Source organism: Balaenoptera musculus, chromosome 20 (assembly GCF_009873245.2).
Source record: "Balaenoptera musculus isolate JJ_BM4_2016_0621 chromosome 20, mBalMus1.pri.v3, whole genome shotgun sequence".
NCBI lineage: Eukaryota > Metazoa > Chordata > Mammalia > Artiodactyla > Balaenopteridae > Balaenoptera > Balaenoptera musculus.
In genome coordinates this window covers 50,806,141-50,815,371 of record NC_045804.1, presented here as the reverse complement: position 1 = coordinate 50,815,371, position 9,231 = coordinate 50,806,141, and the positions used below count along the sequence as shown (strand labels likewise).

The 9,231-nt window shown below is 42.4% G+C and overlaps 1 pseudogene; it reads left to right on the top strand.

The window, feature by feature from the left end:
• The first annotated feature begins 5,703 nt into the window (after positions 1 to 5,703).
• LOC118886992 lies at positions 5,704 to 6,731 on the top strand (annotated as a pseudogene).
• The last annotated feature ends 2,500 nt before the right edge of the window (positions 6,732 to 9,231 follow it).

Sequence of the window (9,231 nt, the reverse complement as noted above, 5' to 3'; positions counted from 1 at the left end):
CCTGATTCGTGAATGTTGAATAAAGCCAATTAGATCTTCAAATTTACTGAGTTGAATTTCATAAAAGCTGGACCCTTTTTGCCATGAAAACACTTTTGTAAACAGTAAGACCCTCCAAAATTCATTTAAACTATGCAATGTTCACCTCTGCATATTTGCAAAGAAAAGTACTGTATTAGAAAAAAACTGTTGCAAAAGTCATAGTTAAACAGCAAGGTAAAGCAGTGGTTCTGAACAAGGTAAGGATGTGGAGAAGCTTCTGCCTTCCCCGTCTGCTCAGTCCTGCCCGCTGCCCCGCTGCCCTCCTGTCTTGGTTTCTTTTCCGTTATGGAACCTTTCTGAACCACATTCCTGCTTCAGGGTCTCAACACCAGTTACTCCCCTTACTTGGAACACTCAGACCACCCTCACCCCCAGCTCAAGTCATTTCAAAGAGAGTTTTCTAGATCATTTTTTAAAATTAGGTTCCCAACTTCCCCCGTTCTCTATTCTTTATTTCTTTCTTAGTTATTTTGTAATGATCTGTTTGTAATTTGTAATGATCTGTTTGGCTACTATCTCCCCAACTACGTTGTAAAATACAAATTACATATTTCCTGGTTTATCTGCTTATCGGCTATCTCTAGAATGTAAACTCTATGAGGACATCAGTTACTACTGTGCTCCCAGCACCTTGTCAAATGCTGGCTCCCCAGATATCACAAGAGCAACCTGTTGACTAGATAAAGCCAGGTTTATTGCTTACCCCTTGACAGTCTGACAACACTTCACAGGGAGATGAGTAAGGCCATGACATTTATTGAGACTCTGAAGTCTCATTTAAAGGGGAAGAGTCTTTCCATGATGGGGTAGGAGCGGGGGTTGATTAGGGTTGGGGAAGGGTCATGGCGTAATAGTTTAGAATGAACACAGAATAATGAGGATTTTGAGGTGAGGGGTTCAGACAGTCTTAGGGTGCCAACTGTCAGCAATAAATAAGCAATAAAGTTAATTTGCAACATTCATCTTTCTGGGCAGAAGTCTCTTGGAAAAATGTTATGCCAATGAAGGCAGTGGAATAGTCATGTTAATATCAATGTTAAGGGACTTCCCTGGTGGCGCAGTGGTTAAGAATCCGCCTGCCAACGCAAGGGACATGGGTTCGAGCCCTGGTCCGGGAAGATCCCACATGCCGCAGAGCAACTAAGCCCGTGCACCACAACTACTAAGCCTGTGCTCTAGAGCCCGTGTGCCACAACTACCGAAGCCTGCACGCCTAGAGCCCGTGCTCTGCAACAAGAGAAGTGATTGCAATGAGAAGCCCGAGCACCACAACGAAGAATAGCCCCCGCTCGCTGCAACAAGAGAAAGCCTGTGCACAGCAACGAAGACCCAACGCAGCCAAAAAAAAAAAAAAAAATCAATGTTGGGACTTCCCTGGTGGTGCAGTGGTTAAGAATCTGCCTGCCAATGCAGGGGACACGGGTTCGAGCCCTAGTCTGGGAAGATCCCACATGCCACGGAGCAACTAAGCCCGTGCGCCACAACTACTGAGCCCGTGTGCCACAACTACTGAAGCCCGCGTGGCGTGCCTGGAGCCCATGCTCTGCAACAAAGAGAAGCCACCGCAATGAGAAGCCCACGCACCGCAACGAAGGGTAGCCCCCGCTCGCCACAACTAGAGAAAGCCTGCGTGCAGCAACAAAGACCCAACGCAGCCAAAAATAAATTAAAAAAAAAAATCAGTGTTAAGCTGAATGAGTATCCCTGGTTTCAGTTCTCAACCTACATAATAGATGCTTAATAAACATTTGTTGGTTGATTGAACTGAAAGCCCCAAGGGGACAGGGACGACATACGTCTTCTCCTCTGTTTATACTTGGTGACTAGCGAAGTATCAGGCAAACAGGGAGCAGTCAATAAATATTTAATGAATGAATGGACAGATCTTTATTTGGGATTCTAGTGGTTCACATTTAATACAGGGAGAAGGAAGAAGCCCAAGAGACTTTGGTGGAAAGCCCAGAAGGAATTCTGGTCATTTTCAGGATTTATATCACTTAATGACACTGACTTAAATTTACTTTTACTTCAGACTTGTGACTTTCCTTTTTCCCTTGAAGCAAGGTTTTCTCTGTTATTATTCTGTGCTTAATAGGTGTGTGATTAGGGTTTTCTGGGTGCATACAAATGAGTTGAAGAAAGGGATGACAGAGTGGAAAGGGATTATCTGAGGTTACTGGGCAAGAGTTGGAAAAAGGCAAGGAAAGAATAGCAAGATGCAAATTGGTACCAGACACCATTGTCTGAGCCAGGTGAGGAACTGAAGAAAATCTGAGGAGTTTGTGTGCACTCCTGAGGGTGGCTGGCTCTTCCCACCAGGCCTTGAGCTGAGGAAGGTCTTGGTTTTGTCAGCCACGGGGATCTGTTCCTGCACAAGCCCCCTTCCTTCAGGTGACCAGAGAGACCTCCATCTGGAAAAGCCTGACCCACATAAAGGCAATGCTTGTGTTTTCTTGAAGTAATTCAGTTTCCTTCCTCTGTTTACCTACTCTCTCCTCAGCTCTGAGGCCAGAACCCTGAGATGAACATGTGAGCCTTGTGTTTAGAGATGACCCTGATATTCATTAAATAGTTCTTTGATTTTCACTGAGCTTGATGAGTGAGCCATTACCATGGGCCTCTGTCAGTCTGGGTATTGGACGTGGGAAAAATCAGGAAATAAAACAGGATTTCTGATCCCAGGTCAGGCATACTCCTCATCACCAATCTCCCCTCAGATCCCATTGAAATCAAAGTAGACAGTATCAAAAGGAAAGAGAGCCAAGATGGAGGGGGTGTCCAGCCAAGCCTGGCTGCTTAGGCTGCCAAGGAGAGGCCACGTTCTTGGCCAACAGGCAAAGGAAAGTGGGAGAAGGGGGACTGAAAACCCAGAATTGATTGAAGGCCTGGAAGACAGGCCACCAGCATCAGTTATGACTCTACTTCCCTTCCTCACCAGAAGGCATTTTCCCTCAGACAAAATGTCAGACATCTTGTCTCCAAAGAAATGGAATCAATTGTCTGAGGGAAGTTAATGCTTCTGGCATGAATGTTGGAGGTTCAGAGTAAGTGTTTCTCATTCTAGCATTTGGGGTGGCCCACTGCCTGACAGTTGACCACCAACCTTCCCTACCCCAATTGAAGCCTTTCAGTTGATATGTCCTATCTTGATGCACAGAGAATTTCTAGGCCAAATTTCCACCAGGGAAAAACCTAGAAGAGAAATAGTATAATTTATATACCAGCAGAGGAAATCCAGGATACCTAGGTAGTCCTTTATTAAATATTACCAATGACCACCATGCATATGGGAGAACCAGTAGCATGCAAAGAAAGACCAAAATAAGCAAACAAAAAAACTGACACTGGAGAAAACAGAGATAATTCATAGTACAAAGAGAACTATCTAATATACTTGGAGATTCAAGAAGACAAAATATCCATAAAGCAAGAACAGTATGTTGTGTGAGAGAGGAACAATCAGAGAACAAAAATTATTTTGCAGAGACTAAAAATGTGGTTGCAAAAATAAATGTTCAATAGAAGGATTACAACATAGAGTTAAGAAAAAAAAATCTCTAAAAATATAGAATAAAAAGAGGAAAAATGGGGGACTTCCCTGGTGGCGCAGTGGTTAAGAATCCACCAGCCAATGCACAAGACATAGGTTCGAGCCCTGGTCTGGGAAGATCCTGCATGCCGTGGAGCACCTAAGCCCGTGTACCACAACTACTGAGCCCGTGAGCCACAACTACTGAGGCCGTGTGCCACAACTACTGAAGCCTGAGCACCTAGAGCCCGTGCTCTGCAATGAAGAGAACCCATTGCAATGAGAAGCCCACGCACTACGACGAAGAGTAGCCCCCGCTCGCCGCAACTAGAGAAAGCCCACGCACAGCAACAAAGACCCAACACAGCCAAAAATATAAATAAATAAATTTATAAAAAAAAAAGAAAAGAAGAAAAATGGAAATCAGGGAGAAAAGATAGCAAACACAGAGGACCAATCCAGAAGGATCATACAGTTATTAGGAACCCCAGAAAATAATAATGAATAAATTGGAGGGAAGGAAACTCTCTTAGAAAAAGATAAGAGATAATTTCCAGAAAAAGTCATGTCTTCATTCTGAAAGGGTTTATTGTATGCTCAAGATGATGAATGAAAAATTATCCATATCTAAATACTTCCTCATGAAATTTCAGAATGTCAGGAATAAAGGGAAGATGTTAAAAGTTTCTAAAGAGAAAAACTTCCTCTCCAAAGGAACAAGAATCAAAATGGCTACAGACTTTGCATCAATACCACTGAATCCTAGAAGACTGAATGGAGACATGCCTGCACAATTTTGAGAGAAAAGAATTTCTACCTAGAATTCTATATCTGGTCAAGCAGATAAAGACTTGTTCTGACACACAAAGTTGGCTTCCACACACACTTTTCTAGAAAATTGAGGATGTATTCCAGAAAATGTGGTAGCAAACCAGAAAGAAGACAAAATAATGTACAGGAAACAGTGGATCTAAGCCCAAAGATCAGGGAACGAAGGATGATGACTTAGGGAGTAATGGGTTCTAACTGGAGGAGGAAGCAAAAATGTGGCTTGAATTGTATAAATAGTATGAACAATAACTCGGGGGAAAAAAAGACATGCTATAGGTAAGGAGTACAAGAAGAAAGAAATCCATCAGAATCTGTAGGAAAATTCAAAAACTGAAGAAGAAATTCTTGATTTAAATAATAGGCAAGGGACTTCCCTTGTGGTCCAGTGGGTAAAACTTCACACTCCCAATGCAGGGGGCCCAGGTTCGATCCCTGGTTGGGGAACTAGATCCCGCATGCATGCTGCAACGAAGAGTCCGTATGCCCCAGCTAAGAAGTCCGTGGGCCAACTAAGAAGTCCGCGTGGCGCAACTAAAATAAAAGATCCCACATGCCGCAAGGAAGATCTTGCGTGCTGCAACTAAGACCCGGTGCAGCCAAAATAAATAAATAAATAATAGTTTAAATGATAGGCAAGTTATAATATGACATGATGGTATTTAATTGACATAGTATTAATCAATGACCTTAATGCTTGAAACATTCCCCTGGGTTGTGGGATTGAGTGCATTGAATAGAAAGTGTAATCCTGGGACTTCCCTGGTGGTCCAATGGTTAAGACCCCGCACTTCTACTGCAGGGGGCACGGGGTTCCAGCCCATTGTTTGAGTGTGACCAGTATTCACAAGGCCCTCATAATGTCAATACTGTTCATTGGATCTCAACCTTTGGAGTCAACATAGAAAAATGAGGAAGACTTGTTTGTGGTCGCAGGAACAATTGTAAATACCCAAAATCTTGACTTTGTACAATAAATGTGAAGCTGAGAAAAGTTTGCATGTGGAAGTGAGGAGAGAAAGAGGAGTTACAAGCTGGCCTCTCTTGCTAGAGACGCTGAGGAAAGTAGATGGAACCAAAATAATTAATATAAAAACAAAAATAATAATATAAATAGTCATTATTGGGAAGAAGAGAGGGAGAGGGAGGGTAAATGAGTTAAACGCCTCATGTTTTACATTGGAAACTCAACATTCACTAAAGTTGATATATAAAGAAATAAAGTATGGGCATTTGAGCTAGGATTTTTGTAAACAACTTCCAAAAGAAATAAAAACAGAAACCATTAAAAGGGGTTGCCTCAAATGCAGTCAACCAGGGATGGTCAGATGCTGTTTGACTACCTGGTAGACAAGCATGGTTTTAGGCAGGAATATTTAGATACACTCTACAGACATGCAAAATCCCAATATGAATGTGGAAATTACTCTGGAGCAGCAGACTATCTTCACTTCTTTAGAGTGTTGGTTCCAGCAACGGATAGAAATGCTTTGAGTTCACTCTGGGGAAAACTGGCCTCTGAAATCTTAATGCAGAATTGGGATGCAGCCATGGAAGACCATACACCGCTAAAAGAGACCATAGATAAAAATTCTGTGAGTTCTCCACTTCAACCTCTTCAGCAGCGAATGTGGCTCACTCATTGGTCTCTGTTTGTTTTCTGCAATCACCCTAAAGGGTGCGATAACATTACTGATCTCTTCCTTTACCAGCCACAGTATCTTAATGCAATTCAGACAATGTGTCCACATATTCTCCGCTATTTGACCACAGCAGTCATAACAAACAAAGCTGTCTGAAAACGCCGGCAGGTGCTAAAAGATCTGGTCAAAGTTATTCAACAGGAGTCTTACACATATAAAAACCCACTTACAGAGTCTGTTGAATGCTTATATGTTAACTTTGACTTTGATGGGACTCAGAAAAAGCTAAGGGAATGTGAATCAATGCTAGTGAATGATTTCTTCTTGGTGGCTTGTCTTGAGGATTTCATTGAAAATGCCCGTCTCTTTGTATTTGAGACATTTTGTCGCATCCATCAATGTAGCAGCATAAACATGTTGGCAGATAAACTGAACATGACTCCAGAAGAAGCTGAAAGGTGAATTGTAAATTTGATTAGAAATGCAAGACTGGATGCCAAGATTGATTCTAAATTAGGTCATGTGGTTATGGGTAACAGTGCAGTCTCACCCTATCAGCAAGTGATTGAAAAGACTAAAAGCCTTTCATTTAGAAGCCAGATGTTGGCCATGAATATTGAGAAGAAACTTAATCAGAATAATAGGTCAGAGGTTCCTAACTGGCAACTCAGGACTCTGGCTTCTACTGAAGAACTATACAGAAAAAATGAAAAAACTATAAAAGAAAGATGAAATAATAAAACCATTATACAAAGGTGAAACACTTTAGAAACAATTAACATATTGAGCATAAATTTTGGAGAATTTGAATAAAATTGGCTGTTTCATTTATGTCGTTAAAAAAAAAAATGGGGTTGCCTCTAGGTCACAGGAGGGTGTTGGGTGGAACAGGATGGGAAGGGGCGAGGCACTGTTGTTTTTCACCATAATCTCCTCTGTTCTGCTTGATTCGTTATCAAATGAATGCAGCATTTCAATTTGTAAAAAGAAAAAAAAAATTGCAAAGCAGGAAACCTTGCTGAGGAGGGAAAGCCATTACCCGCCTCTGCCAGGCCTGTGATCACACCTGCTAGTGGAAAAAAACAGGGATCGGACCCTTGGAGACAGCAGATCATCCTCAGAGCCTTTAACTTTGGCTTGAAAAATTAATTCAGTGCACTTAACCTTTTTGTTCTTGGTTTGCGGCCAAAATTAAAATTAACTTGCATTTTTTTGGACACTGATAGGAAGTGACTGGGGAAATGTGTAGGAAAAATACTGAAAGGAAATCTGCCAGTGCGATTTTTTTTTTCTCTGCCTTTGTACACTTATCTTCTCAATTTTTCTACCATTATAATGAGGGAAAATAATATTTTTTTTTTTTTTTTTTTTTTTTTTTATACAATTTTTTTTTTTTTTTTTTAACTTTGGGTTTATTTATTTATTTATTTATTTATTTATTTATGGCTGTGTTGGGTCTTCGTTTCTGTGCGAGGGCTTTCTCTAGTTGCGGCAAGTGGGGGCCACTCTTCATCGCGGTGCGCGGGCCTGTCACTGTTGCGGCCTCTCTTGCTGCGGAGCACAGGCTCCAGACGCGCAGGCTCAGCAATTGTGGCTCACGGGCCTAGTTGCTCCGTGGCATGTGGGATCTTCCCAGACCAGGGCTCGAACCCGTGTCCCCTGCATTGGCAGGCAGATTCTCAACCACTGCGCCACCAGGGAAGCCCAATAAGATTCTTTTAAAAGAGGCCCAGTTTGATTAATACCACTTCAAGGCAAAGAAGGAATTTCCCGTGGTCTGTAAGGATCGGGGCTGTGTCTGATTTGCCGGCCATCATATTTCCACCGTCAGCAAAAGCTTGTTGAACGAATAAATATAACATAACCTCGCAGGCTGGCAGTGACCAGTTAATATCGGTGGGAGCGACCTGGGAGTGGATAGTAACCTCCCCGGCTGAGAAGGTTCCCAGGACGAGGGACGTTCAGTGCTAAACCCAGGACAATCCCAGGCAGCTGGAGTCAGTAGCAAGCCTAGAAGAGGGCTAGCTGTTTATCACCACCCTCCCAAGTCACCACCACACACACTTTCTGTCAAAATTCGGAAGCTCAAAACTTCAACTTTTTTTTGTCTGTTTTTGTCAACGCCTCGAGGCTTGCAGGATCTTAGTTCCCCATCCAAGGACTGAACCTATGGCCCCTGCAGGGGAAGTGTGGAGTCCTAACCACTGGACTGCCAGGGAATTCCCTCAATCGATTAATAAAACAACCAAAATCCTCTACTCGTACTCCACATCCCCATCCTTCCCCAGGCTTCCACAACCATCCCTTCACTGATGACTCCCTGGCCCTCCCTCCTACTCCCCGGCTGACCAGATGCTCCGCCAAAGTCCTCTCCCTTTACTCAACCCAGCAGATACACCTTAGCCCACATCTTACTTCTTTGCAACATCTTTGATTGTTTTTCACTCTCATTTTGAAACCCTTTTTCCTTGGCTCTACCCCTCTGGCTTCTCATTTCCTTCATTAGTCATTTTAAGGAAGATAAATGCACTATCTTTAAATTGATTCATTCATTCTTTTACCAAACTTGGTATCACAAATGGAGTTGATACAGAAATTTCACACTTGATCACTGAATTCAGTCCAAAGTATTTTAAATTGGGAATGTTTTTAGCTTTTTATTCTTTATTATTTGTTTAAATTTATTTACTTTTAATTTATTTTTGGCTGCGTAAGGTCTTCATTGCTGCACGCAGGTTTTCTCTAGTTGTGGCGAGCGGGGGCTACCCTTCGTTGTGGTGTACAGGCTTCTCATTGCAGTGGCTTCTCTTGTTGAGGATCACGGGCTCTCAGCGCATGGGCTTCAGTAGTTGTGGCACGTGGACTCAGTAGTTGTGGCACACGGGCTTAGTTGCTCCAAGGCACATGGAATCTTCCCGGACCTGGGATCGAACCCATGTCCCCTGCATCGGCAGACTGATTCTTAACCACTGCGCCACCAGGAAGTCCCAAAGTATTTTCAACTGGGAATGTTTTTAGCTTTTTATTTTAAAATTTATTTTGATCAATTTTAAACCTACAGAAAAGTTGCAAGTATAGTACAATGAACACCCTTAGACCTTCCCCCTGTATTCACCAATAGTCAACTTTTTTCCACATTTGCTTTGTCTTTCTTTTCACATATATTTTATATATATATATATATACATG